Source organism: Sturnus vulgaris, chromosome W (genome assembly GCF_052056855.1).
Source record: "Sturnus vulgaris isolate bStuVul1 chromosome W, bStuVul1.hap1, whole genome shotgun sequence".
Taxonomy (NCBI): domain Eukaryota; kingdom Metazoa; phylum Chordata; class Aves; order Passeriformes; family Sturnidae; genus Sturnus; species Sturnus vulgaris.
Window position 1 is genome coordinate 45,430,766 of NC_142282.1, and position 13,332 is coordinate 45,444,097.

Below are 13,332 nucleotides of genomic sequence, written 5' to 3' on the forward strand. Positions count from 1 at the left end.
ACATTTTCCAAGTCTTATTTTCATTATTTGTATAATTCCTAGAAAATTTAAAGATAGTTTACTCTCAAAACATTTTACAATTCAAGTTGAAGACCAGATAAGTTACAAATATACAGAAGAACCAAAAAAAATTGTTCATTGGCATGATGATGTCCATTATCTAAGTATACCAGAGAACCAAGAACTGTACTGAATTTTAGTTATGTTTGACACAGTATTTGAAAAAGGATAACAGGAAAACTTAACATAAATGTGTTATGAGCAAAACATTTACTCATATTTTTGGGAATTTCAATCAATTTAATTTGTTGTCATTTAAAAATTTCTAATTACCAATTCTGTTACTATAACAAACAAAATTCCATGCTCATTCTCCCTCAGAAATCACAAAATAACAGAATGGTTGAGGTTGGAAGGGACATCTGGAGGTCATCTCGTTCAACCCCGCTGCTCAAGCAAGGCCACCTAGAGCCAATTGTCCAGTACTACGTCCAGACAGATTTTGAATATTTCCAAGGACAGAGACTCCACCATCTCTCTGGGCAACCTGTCCCAGTGCTCAGTCACCCTCACAGTAAATAAGTGTTTTCTAATGCTCAGATGGAAACTTCTGTGTTTCACTGTGTGCCCATTCCCTCTGGTCCTGTCCCTGTGTACCACTGGAAAGAGTTTGGCTCCATCTTCATTACAGCCTCTCTTCAGGTATTTATAGATAATAAGATTCTACCTGAGCCTTCTTTTCTTCAAGCTAAACATTCCCAGCTCTCTCAGTCTTTCCTCAGATGCAAGATGCTCTAGTCCCTCAATCATCTTGGTCGCCCTTCACTGGACTCTGTCCAGTATGTCCATATCTCTCCTGTACTCTGGAGCCCAGAACTGGACATGGTACTCTGTGTGCGACCTCACCAGTGCCTAATATAAGGGAAGGATCACCTCCCTTGACCTGCTGGCAATACTTTGCCTAAAGCAGCCAAGCATAACATCAGGCTTCTTTGCCACAAGGGCACATTGCTGGCTCATGTTCAACCTGGTGCTCACCAGGATCTCCAGGTCCTTTTCTGCAAAGCTGCTTTCCAGATGGGTGGCTCCCCGCATGTACTGGTACATGAAGTTGTTCTTCAGGGGCAGAATTTGACACTTGCCTTTGGTGATTTTCATGAGGTTTTTGTCAGCCCATTTCTCCAGCCTGCCCAGGTCCCTCTGGGTGGCAGCACAACCCTCTGGTATATCAGTCACTTCCTCCCTTGCTGAGGGTACACTCTGCCCCATCCATCCAGGTCATTAATGAAGATGCTGAAAAAGACTGGATCCAGTATTGACCCCTGGGCTACACTACTAGCTACTGGCTCCCAACTAGACTTTGTGCTACTGATCACCACTCTCTGGGTCCAGCCATTCAGTTTTCAATCCACTTCATCATCCCTTGCCTCTGCAAAATTTCTCCTTCTCTCTGTTCTTTCTCTAATCCTATCACCACACACAAAAGTCTCTTTGATGCGGCAAGAGGCAGCTCAGGAAATTTGGGTCAGTGTGTGGTGGTTCCTGTGCTGGTAGCAGTCCCTTTAGAGTCAGGTCTCTCAACTCCTGCTCAGACTACCACTTGAGCTCCTGCTCTCTTCCTGTTCCAGCATGGTCTTCTGTCTCCTCTTTCTTCTGCTCTGCTGTTTCTTCCTTTCTTTCAGCATTTACCACCCTTCCTTGCTTTATTTTCACAGAGGCACCACAAAGTTTACTGATTGGCTCATCTTTGACCTGCAATGGGGTTGCTGATGAGCTGTCTAGAACCAACTCTAACCAGTACAGGGAAGTCAACAAATTTCTCCCACAGAGGTCACTCGTGAAACCACACTCTGCTCTCCCCCCACACCCCAACCTTGCCAATTATACCCAATTAAAAAAAATGTCACAAGAGAAATATTCTAGAACATGCTTTCTTCTATGCTGCTGCAAAATTCCAGATTTAAAAAAAAAAAAAATCTCAACAGCAAGCTTGAAATTATACAGTGCAGTTACCTTTTTTGAACATACTAGGGAAGTTGTTTTTTAATAAAGAAAATACATACTAAACTAGGAAACTGTTTGTGTTGTGAAAATTATTATTTGATCTTAACACATACCAGACAAGAAATCTGATGTTTTATGTCTTTCGGTTGTGCTTCTTGGAGTAGGAGGTCATGATCTAGTAAAGTTCATTTTTACATTTAAATGTGATTAATACAGGTTAAAAAAAAAATTATATTTTTGAAAGGGGGGTCAACTTAAGGTATAGATAGGTGAAGGCTTTTTTGCAGAAATTAGCATAATCACAGTTTAGTATGCTTTAGATCAAGTAGATTTTTACTGTTGCTAGATATTTACTGTTGGAGTGACTACCTAGAACAGAAGCTAGAAAGAGTTAAAAGAATAAAGTAGGTATTTATTAAAGGCCTTCAACAGATACACCTTGGGCAGTGCAAAAGCCTCGAAGAGACTACACCCAAGATGGATGATGGTCACAAGTTTCTCAGACTGATATGTTTGGTCTATTTGCATATCAGAAGTTAATTGTCCAATTATAGCTTCAGGTAATGAAGTCACATTCCCCCAGTTTGCTCCCCTTCAATTCACTTTTGTTTATACTTTTCAGGGCCTGAGGCAGATAGTGTCCTTGGTTCTCATGCCTGGAAGGATTGTTTTGTCTGACCAAAATGTGAAGAGAGCTTACTAACACACTATATGGAGTTCAGAGTTATACACTAATGCAGTACAGGATCTGAAAAATATAAAAGCTAAAGCTTAAAGCATCATTCCCTCCCTTTAGAGGCTTGACAAGGCCTCTACCTTGTCGAGTGTCTATACTAAATATCCACTAGTAGTATGCATTTAACAAGAGTATATATCTAACAACAGTAAACCCCATCTTGGGTGCAGTCTCTGCGAGGCTTTTGCACTGCCCAAGGTGTATCTGTTGAAGGCCTTTAATAAATACCTACTTTATTCTCTTAACTCTGTCTAGCCTCTGTTCTAGGTAGCCACTCCAAGGCATCAAGTGAACACTACTGAAAATGTCAAGCTTACTTCTTCATTTTAGAAGTGACTGGCAACATCTGGGCAAAGCAATATTACCTTAAGAAGCAGCACCAGTGGTAGACATCAGTTTGCTAAGTAAGGTTATACTTTACAACCGAGTCATCAGAGTAATCTTAAAACAGAATAGTTACCCATGTTCCCTATATTCATTACTTGTTCTGACCTAATAGTAATGTGGGGAAAACAAAAAAAAAAAAAAAACCAAACCCACCAAGGAATCCAGTGGATAGAATTAAAAAGCCTTTGAGGTACACATTCAGAGGGAATTATCATCTTAATAGGCTATACCCAAAGTTACATAGCAAACTTGGTATTCAGGACTACCTCTGAACCACTAAGAAGACTCTGAAAACAGAAGGATGAGGTCAACCAGTGACCTTAAACATTAACAGTATATTTTATTGGAGCACTTTTATCCTAAAGTATTTCCAAACTTGCAGATACAAGCAGTCTTAAACTTAAGCAGATAGGCTCCCCAGAACTCTGACACAAAATCAAACAAACCAAAACCTCCAGAAAGGAATATTAAGACTAGCCAGGTTACCACACACCACTGATCACTCCCAGAAAATGGAACTGCAGGGACTGAATCCAAAGCACGTCAATTAAAGTAGCTGGCACTGTTAATACAACGGGACTATCAGCTACAAAATGGTCAAATAATAGGAAAACTTTCTCCTCAACCTCTCAAATAGTCAAATCAATTCACCTCCTACATTTCTGCATGTCATCACCAAATTCACATTTTAGATTAAAAGAAAAAGTTAAATCCAACCCCTGTCACATGAAAAAAAGTAATAAGTACTGTATACTATTCAATTAAATAATTTCACCATTACCTGAAAATTACTTTAGGAAGGCCAGGCCCATTTTACACTGTTCATAGATAAAATAAAAATTAGTTAACTAACGTTTTGATTAGTTAATGATAGTTAGAGTAACTGAGTGCTGCACAAATTCACCGATATATCAAGTATAGACTTTTGCTCAGACTTTTCCATCTAGAAATATTACAATTGGCTTGGGATCCATGGCATGAATATATATTTCAAAATGCAATTTGGATTACTCCACTCAAGTTTTACATTGTGGTAAACTTGATCCTATAATTTATTGTCCTCTCCAGTTAATCAACACTTGTTAATGGTGAGGAAAAAAGCAGGAGGGAAAAAATAAAGAATGTATTAATATATGATACTTAAGTCTAACATTAAAATGCATTAACTACTTCTAACTCAATAAGAACTATGATTATGCTATGCCAGTGCTCCTCCACTAGAAGCTTCTAAAGCAAAATAGCAAAAGCAAACCAAGAAAAAGGACATTACTTTAGGGCATTGCTCTGATAGAAGCTATGGCTATTGATGTGTTCATACTTTGAATAAAGAGTGTGTTTTTAAATATAATCTTTGAAAATGAAACATTGACCATGAGTTACAGTAACACATATTTAGAAAGCAATAGAAAGCATCACATTCTTTGCACCTTGGGTACTCATCCATACAACCTAGATATGCTGTTCCCTGGCAGATCATTTTAGGTATGCCCAAGAAATTAAAATGTTATTTTGGCTTTAAGTCATTAAAAAATCCAACAACCTAATAAAATATATGTTATTTTCTTTGAAGTCAGAAGAGGGTACTCTGAATAAATTAGGTTGGTAGGTGCTGAACTGAATATTTGTCTTGTGTTAGAAGTCAGAAATATGCTGTTGTGTAGTTCAGTATCACACTTCAGTTCACAATGCCATGCCTTTTTCCTTTTTAAGAAAAAATGCTCCTATTAACAACAACACACTTCTGTTTATACTATTGTCATCACAAGGGCAAATAATTCTGTGACAGAAAACTAGCAACACAAAGAGACCTGGAAAGTGTTAATTTCAGTTTTATATCCTGTGATCTGTGAGCGATTTAAGATACTGACAAGGAGATACAGAGAAAGCCAAGAACACCTATGTTATATTTTTCACTACGCAATGCCTATTCTAACATAAGTAGCTCAGGATTTTAATAAGACTGTGCCAAGTTGATACCTTATACTGAGCTACATCTCAAAATGAAAGAAATTACTAGATCATTTTGCAAGCATAATACAATATTTCATCTCTGGCAGCACTTTAGTGCACCAGCCCCCCTTCCCCAAAAGAGATACGCGCATTCCAACCGAGCCTCTCAGCAGGGTTCAGTCAATTCTCACCCTCCCTCCAGGCCTTGCTAGGTTCCCAAACCAACCCCCTCTGATTTTAGGTTTGGATTTTGTTGTAAACGGCAAAACGAAAGGAGAAAGCCTCCAAAGTGATGATCCTTACCCTTGAAATCCCGTCATGGGCACAATAAGGAGGGTGATTTTTTTTTTTTTTTATGGGAGATGAATGAGAAGAAACAAAAGACTAAATGGAGAAGAGGCTAAGCAGTGGAGACAGAGGCAGAAAGAGGAGAGCCCGTTAAAGGAACAGGGCGAACGTCAGCCATGTTGTGTGTGTTAGTCCAGTATTTACAAACCTGCAGCTGCAGCAGCGTTTTGAGTCTGGAAGAGAGGGGAAAGAAGGGAGGGGGAAAGAAAGGAGAGGAGGGAGGAGAGAGAGGGGATCGAGGGAGGGGAAAGCGGCGACAGCAGCAGACAAAGGAACCCAGAAAAGCGCGAGCAAAGCGCGCGCATACGTCCACACACTCTGGATGTCCCGGACAGCAGAAGTGGCGTGTGTAACTCCAGTGCTGCCAGCCCGAGGCGTTAGCAACTTTCACAGCTCCAGCCTTTGGCCACTGAGGCGAGGCCGAGCCCGGCCACCACCCTCACATCCCCTTCACCACATTTTCTCATGAGGGGAGCCAATAGATGACAGGTCAGAGACATAGCTATCTCCCTCAACGTGCACTATCGACAGAGAGGCTTATCTGCTGGGAGCCCCTTAGCGGGCCCCAGCCCACAGTACAATAGATCCACAGAGAGGAAGGGGGAATATGCAGTTGGAATCCCTTCTCTCCAGCAACGGACGCGATGTGGGCGGGGTAGATACCGGGAAGGGCCATGCTAAACGAGACCAGCAGTCCCCCGGAGCCCAAAAGAGTGGTGGTTGCCAAGGAGTCGGGGCGCTACGTGGAAAGGGAGCCCGAAAGCCCCCACTCCCGCCCGCCTCCCGCGGCTTTTAGGCAGGCTGCTGAGGCAGACAGTGAAGAAAGGGTTAACAGAGACGGAACACCGCAAGTATATAAATAACGTCAGCCGCAGAGAAGGAGGAGAAAACTACGAACAGCGGCTCCGACCTCATTCCACAGCGACTCCCTCCGGTTCTACCCGGTCCTAGGCTGCGCTTTCCTTTCCCTTCCCCCTTCCCCCGCATTCACTCACCTGCTGGGGGGATGGGCCCCTGGGAGTGCCAGGAGGATAGTCTAGAAGCGTTAGCACTGCAGCCGCAGCAGTCCTCCTGTGTCACTAGGCCACTCAGATTCTCTGCGGCATCAGTATGGGGAGCGGCTCCCCTTGTTTCGTTTGTCCCACTCCGCAGTCACCACTGCTGCCTCCAATTCGCCTCTGCTACATATGGATCCTCCTCTCCGTACACGAACTCTACCTCCAGGATAAAGGCCTCCTCACCTTCCTGCCAAATAGTGAGCTGCCCGCATCGAGACGTTCAAAACACGGGACCGGACACCGCCCTCTTCCCATCCACCAACACGCAGGCGCACTTCAAATTCCGAACTGCGACAGGAGCGCAGGGAGCAATCCTCCACCTAGTCCACCGCTACTCGTTACCGCGCAGGCGCTTCTTTTCCTCCACTGCCGTCTCTCGGCACTCCGTCGAGGAGAGCGGCGTCGTAGCGGAGAGTGGTGTGAGCTTGTCCCCAGTTGGCTGTCGGTTAGCCCTTCTTCAAACTCAGGCCACTAGGCCCTGGGGCGGTGAATGTCCGTCTTTCCCCTCCCATTCGCCCACCCACCGCGGTGGATCTAGTGCTGCTTCGTGAAGTGGCCACAGTGCTTTATGGCAGCGGTACCGCTTCCTTAAACAGGCCTTGGGAGCCAGTGGCTGTACACTGCCCTCTCGCCATCGTAGGAAAGAAAATGTGTAAGCCATCATAAGAAAGAGAAATCAGCTATGGATATCCTGTGTTACAAATTTGGCTCGTGGCGACTGAGGAGACAGGCTAGGACGCAAAGTATAGATTTACAAAGGTATGTATTTATTCAAGTGCATGAGATGTCTCAGCCAAACAAGGGATTTTTAGGGGCTTTATACCTTATGCTACAAGGGTATGATATGAATCACCCACCTACTGTTATAAATTCACGAGAAATTATGATTTCTCTAATGACTATTTATTAATAGAAAAAGCAGCAAGCAAACAGCGCTGGATGTGCCCGGGAGTCACCGCTCCACCAACGAAACTCACCACGTAGCATTAATTCAGCTTTTTCATACAGTCTGAGTTTTCGTTTTCCTGATAACTCCCGCCTTCTTTCGTTTCCTTGATTTCACGTCGATGGTGGTCTTCTGCGCAGACGTTGGCTGTTACTAGGGGGTCGTTTGCCCTCTTTCGGTGGTCTTTTGGATGAAGGCTCCTCGTCTTCCTCAATGTCTTTTTCATGACCTTTTCTCTCCGCATGCGTAGTTATCAGCTATTTATATATCTACAGTTATTTGCTTAATACAGTTTTCACAATTTGCTTATTTTTTGCTCTATGCAAGCAAATATAACCACAAGTTCCTTATTTTTATGCAAGCAAGCATAACCACAAGTTCCTTATCTCTTATGCAAGCAGACATTGTTCCATGCTTTATTTGGCTTTCTTAAAACTGACTCTTATAATCATCCCAGGCACTTTTTCTGCTTAGCATACAGCATTCGCATGGTTTTATTTCTACTATCGCCTCGTGACATGAATCACACATACATTTCTCACACTACTAATGCAGATTTCTAATTGTCTAATCATAAACGTGGTACAGCATAGCAACATATTTTTTAAAAAAATGTATTTTGTAGGTAGTGCCGTACAATTATCTGTCAGCATCCTTGTGATTTGTCTGTTAATCCAGATGTTTCCATCATTAACTTCTGAAAATTTATTAGGCATCAGTAATTCATGTTTCTCTTAGATATAAATCCTTCAGATAAGAAACCTCTGTTCTTGCAAAAATTTAGTTGATCACTTGCCCTTAGTAGGGGTCTTGGGTCTCCAGAAAATGATTCAGCAATTATACACTAATAATGCTCTTAGCTCCTATTGACTGTGTGGTCTCAATAATTTATATCATGCCTACTAGAAATGAAAATAAAGATTTGACCAGGTGCCTTGGGACCTTCAAAGCAAGTAAGGCAGGGAGAAGTCAGCATGGTGCCCAAAAATCTGGAGGCCAATAGGGAAGAGAAGTCTGCATAGTGTGAAGGACCTTCAAGACCTTGAGGATGCAAAAAAGGAACAATACATGACCAGCTCAGTCACAGAGAATGGCCATTTACCTTATAAAATGATATTAGTTATGCTAACCATATTACCAGAGATCAGGAGCAGGAGGTACCGGTCACAGTTGTACATAAACTTCCTAGCTTTTTTGGATGCTTTGAGGTACTACCTAGTTTGGTTAGAAATAAAATGACTGAACTCTTACACAAGCTTTGAATGCTATTGAGTAGCTTTGTGTGAGAACTAGGTTCCTTCTGGTCTCAAAATTTTGCTTTCTTGATATCCTTCCAAACTAAAGAGAAACAGCCTTAACTGATGAAAAAAACCCTCAGCCCTCTTGATTTGATGGTAGAACCAAGAACACTCAGAAATCAAGTGGCTAGATGTTTCCTTGATCTGAATTTGAAGGAGGAATGATGTCTTGATTCTGATCTTGATCTTCAATTAATATCTTTAAATGCAAATACCACTTTTGCTTTAATGTAACTTTAAAAAAGCAATTATCTACTTGAGATAACTATCTGGCTATCTGTCTAATTTCTCTTTTTCAATCAAGCTACTGTAGAACTATCACAAGAATTATTTAAAGTCAACAGAAACAGAAGCCTCCTTCCAATGTGTTTCCTTTCTGACATGGTTAGAACTGATTAAATTTATTATGCCAGCAGGAACCAACCTATCTTTTAGCAACTTGAATAAAACATAAATAAGTTTCAAATTCAGATGATGTAAATTAAATAAATACAATAGTTCCAGTTGGAAGTGAAAGGAATGAGAAGGAGGTATCTTTACAAACAAACTGTAGGCCTGATGGTAGATAAGGCCAGATACAGAGAGGTGAAAGAAGCAATGAGGGGAACCATAAATTCCATAGAAATTCCACTAATTGACACAGACTTACTCAAGACTGTGCTAAATCTCTAGATTTAGAGAAAAAGAACAGAGACACAAGGAAAAAGAAAAAGGGGGGGAGTATACATTAGAAAGGGGGTGTATTAGTTGATTCAGAAAGTCTGTACCTCTCAAGTACCTCAGACAATGGGGAAAGAGAGAGGGGAATCTGGCTGGGAAATTAGGATAAAAAGGAGGCTGCATCCTCTAACAGTTTGAGAGACCCCATGGGGAATGCCCCATGGCCTGTCCCTTTATTCAAATAAAGTTACAGGGCTCCTCAGTCTCCTTTTTGGACAAAAACCTCTGGTGTTTGTAGATTAATTTTCCTGACAGAAGAGACCTACAATGATCAACTAGTCAACTGTGTAACTATTTCTAAAAAATATGCCGCCTTTAATGAATTCTTGCATACTACTGGAAGTAGTGAATAAAGCCAATCTTTTAAGATAAATACTCCAATTACTACTAAATTAAAACTCAACTGTATCAGATATTACTTCCTTCTGCTAGCAGTGACTTCCAGATAACATATTTAACTTCTAGGAACAGGCTTGTAACAAATTAGCCTTATTTAGAATTGGAAAAAAGATTAACATTTAAAAGAAAGAGTAGTTACTTCAATTTGAGTAAAATCTGAAAACTTACTGAGATTTAATAGGTTGGATGAGTTCAGCCTCCAGTTTATTAGGCCAGATGAATTTAACTCAGTAAAAAAGGTTTTAAAAATTGAACAATTAATACTACATTTGGTGGATTTTCTGTAGAAATATATATAACATATAGGTCAATATTTTAATTCTCAATATTTGGTTGATATGGGAAAGTTTTAGTGCCTTCTGTATTGGTTTGGCATACCCTGGCTTCTGGTAGCAGGGGAGCCACAAAAATGGCTCTTGTGAAAAGCTCCTGGAAGCTTCTACCATGTCCAGCAGAGACAATCTCTGATGGCTTTGAAGATGGACATGCTGCTGGCCAAAGCTGGGCCAATTAGAGAGGTTGGTAACGCCTCTGTGATGACATATTTCAGGAGAAAATCAAAACAAAGTCACGAGTTTTGCTCCTATTCAGAGAAGAGGAGGAGGTGAGAACATGTGAAGGAAAACAACGTGGAGACACCAAGGGCAGTGGACAAGGAGGGGGAGGAGGTGCTCCAGACATCGCAGCCAAGATTCCTCTGCAAGCCGTGGTGAAGACCATGGTGAAGCAGGCTGTCCCCCTGCAGCCCATGGGTCCACGGGGGATGCAGAGATCCACCTGCATTCCATGGGGGAGGTGCCCATGCCAGAGCAGGTGGATGCCTGGAGGAGGCTGTGATCCAGCGGGAGACCCGGTGGAGAGGGCCCTTGCTTCCAGGCTGGGGCAGCCTGTCCTTGGAGGACTGCACCCCGTGGAAAGAGAGACCCATGTCACAGCAGTTTTGGGAGGACTGTCTGTCTGTGGGAAGGTCTCACATTGCAGCAGATGCAGTAGGGCTGCTGCTCATGAGAGTGGACCCACGCTGAAGAAGTTAATGGAGAACTGTCTCCTGTGGGAGGGACCCCATGGTCTCACAGGGGAATGACTCCTCTCTCAGAGCAGTGGAAGAAAATCTTGATGATGAACTGACCAAAACCCCCATGCCATCTCCCTGCGCTGTTGGTGGGAAGGAGGGAGGAGCTAGGGGGAAATCGTGTTTTAAGGGCTTATTTTACTTCTCATTATCCTCCTCTGATTCTGTTAGTAATAAATTTTACTTTGCAACCTTCAGTTGAGCCTGTTTTGCCCTTGAAGTTTTTTCTCCTGGTCCTTATCTCAACTCATGAAGCCTTTGTTAACTTTTTTTTCCCCCTCTCCTCTGCCCAGGTGTGGCAGGGGAGGGTGAGTGAGCGACTTTTGTGGGTGCCTGGCATTGGGCCAGTGTCAAACCACGGCACCTTCCCTTCCCAAATTTCAGTATCAATCCATTATTAGATTTTTACTTTTACCAGTTCTCTTAGGTCTGTTTGAGATGGAGTTCATTTTCCCATAGCAGCTCTCACAGTGCTGTGCTTTGCATTGGGAGCTGGAAAGGTGTTGAGAACACACCAGTGTTTTGGCTATTGCTGAGAAGCACTGGCACAGCATCAGTGCTGTCTCTCAACATTCCACCCCCCATTAGTAGACTGGGAGTGGGCAAGATCCTGAAGATGCTGGGAGGGGACACAACCAGGCCAGCTGACCCAAATTAACCAAAGGTATATTCCATACCATATGATGTCAGCTCAGTTATAAAAGCTAAGCGAGGGAGGAGGAATTGGGGGAGTTGGGGGGGGGAGGAAGGGGGCATTTGGTATTTTACAGTTTGCCTTCTGGAATACCTGCTACACATGCTGAAGCCCTACTTCCCAGGAAGTGGTTTGACATTGCTATCTGATGGGAAGTTGAGAATAAACTTTTTTTCCTCTTTGCTTAAGCGTGTGCAATTTTTCACTTTTTTGTTTTGGTTAACTGTCTTATCTCAACCTACTAGTTGTTTTCCATCTTATTTTCCTCCTGTCCTGCTGGGGAGTGATAGAGTGGCTTGGTGAGCATCTGGTGTCCAGCCAAGGTCAACCCACTAGACCAGTGTAGTTACATTGATTTTTGTGAATAAATGATCCCTATTATGTTTCAAAGAATGACAAACCACTGAAAGGAAAAAAGGAAGTCTAATAAATGTCCCTGGAGGGAAAAGTCACTGATAGTAGTCAGAAATCCCTTTGAAGCAGATATGACTTACTGTTATTTGAGACCAATTCTTCAACAGACTGTCTGGTCACAGCAAGACAATACTAAATGAATCATACTACTATTTCAGAAATTTAAACCCTTCTCTCATTCTTCACTTGTGTCTTCAGTTCTCCATTACACAGATGCAGTACTCCTCAGGCTTTTGGTAGACAATGTATAGCATTTTTTCCCCTAAATAATTACATTTAGGTAGAGAAAATCTCTATGATAGTTAAGTCCAAACTATACCTCTTATTTCCTCTTTATTTTCTTTAGATGGACTTGGAAGCATAAAAGGCTTGATGAGCAACTTAATTTGCAAATACTATTAAGAGATGTTAGGAGCCTAGCAACCTCCCTGTCTTGGCGATGGTTTATTATCCCATACCATTTTGGGGGGGGGTTGATCTGTTTTGTTTTGTTTCTGCCCAGAGGTAGCTGCTGGCCCCGCCCCACCCTCCCTGGCTCTGGGACCATCTTGATGAATGGGAGCCACGCCGGAGTTTCCAGAGGGAGTTGGGAGCAGGGCGAGAGGCAGCCCTTCCTTTTCGGCACGGGCTGTACGACTGGACACACGCGGCCGGTATCTCTGACCAGGGATCCTGCTGTTTCTGTGGGTTTTGCCTGCTTCTTTTTGTTGGTTTGGTTTGGGTTTTTTTATTTCCTTCGGCACTGTGACTGAGCTTGCCAGCTTGGCTTCTTTTGCTGCTCTGCTGTCGGGAAGCCCAGAGCCAGTGTGTGCCCCACCAGAACCTGGGAATACCCTCGTTTTTCCCGCCGGGGGGCTGCCCCCCCATCCTCCGTACAGCCCGGACCCGAAGAACCAGCCAGCGCCAGTGAGAAATCCCGGGGACCCTTTTCCCTACTGTGTTCGGGAGCTGGACTGCTGCTGCCCAACCCCCACCGTACTTCTGCTATTGCTCTGGGTTTGTGCTACACTGTAGCTTTTCATCCCCTGCCTGCCGGGAGGTCCTGCCGTTCCAACTTCCCTCTTCTGAGGTTCCTGCTACAGCTCCTTTTGCTATCCAGAGGGGGCACCAAGATCGGCTCTCCCTGTGAATTTATAAAGGAAACCCTTTCCCCTTCCCGTCCCGCTGGCTGCATCCGCCATTGCCCACATGAGAGAAAGATGGCTGGACTCGTGCCACAGCGCCCCCTGCAGTCGCAGGTGAATCATCGCACCCACCTTGCCCGGCTGGGGATCCACCATCCCCCCCTGCCGGCTACGACCGTAAC

At 43.2% G+C, this 13,332-nt stretch overlaps 1 protein-coding gene and 1 long non-coding RNA gene across 6 annotated transcripts in view; one reads left to right on the plus strand and one right to left on the minus strand.

Moving 5' to 3' along the window:
• The window catches only part of LOC148220236 (spindlin-Z-like), a 98,739-nt gene extending 91,941 nt beyond the window's left edge, over nt 1-6,798 (minus strand). The window contains exon 1 of one of the 5 annotated variants that reach the window (XM_088155470.1): nt 6,667-6,798. The gene's annotated coding sequence lies outside the window, so the exon portion shown is untranslated. Of the gene's footprint in view, nt 1-5,380; nt 5,523-5,573; nt 5,685-6,420 lie in introns of those variants that run through there. The other 4 variants (XM_088155472.1, XM_088155467.1, XM_088155469.1 and 1 more) reach the window with 4 other exon arrangements.
• On the plus strand, nt 6,722-11,115 carry LOC148220237 (uncharacterized). Its single transcript, XR_015798848.1, has 2 exons — nt 6,722-7,242; nt 10,397-11,115. It is a non-coding gene; the product is annotated as an uncharacterized LOC148220237 (long non-coding RNA).
• The last annotated feature ends 2,217 nt before the right edge of the window (nt 11,116-13,332 follow it).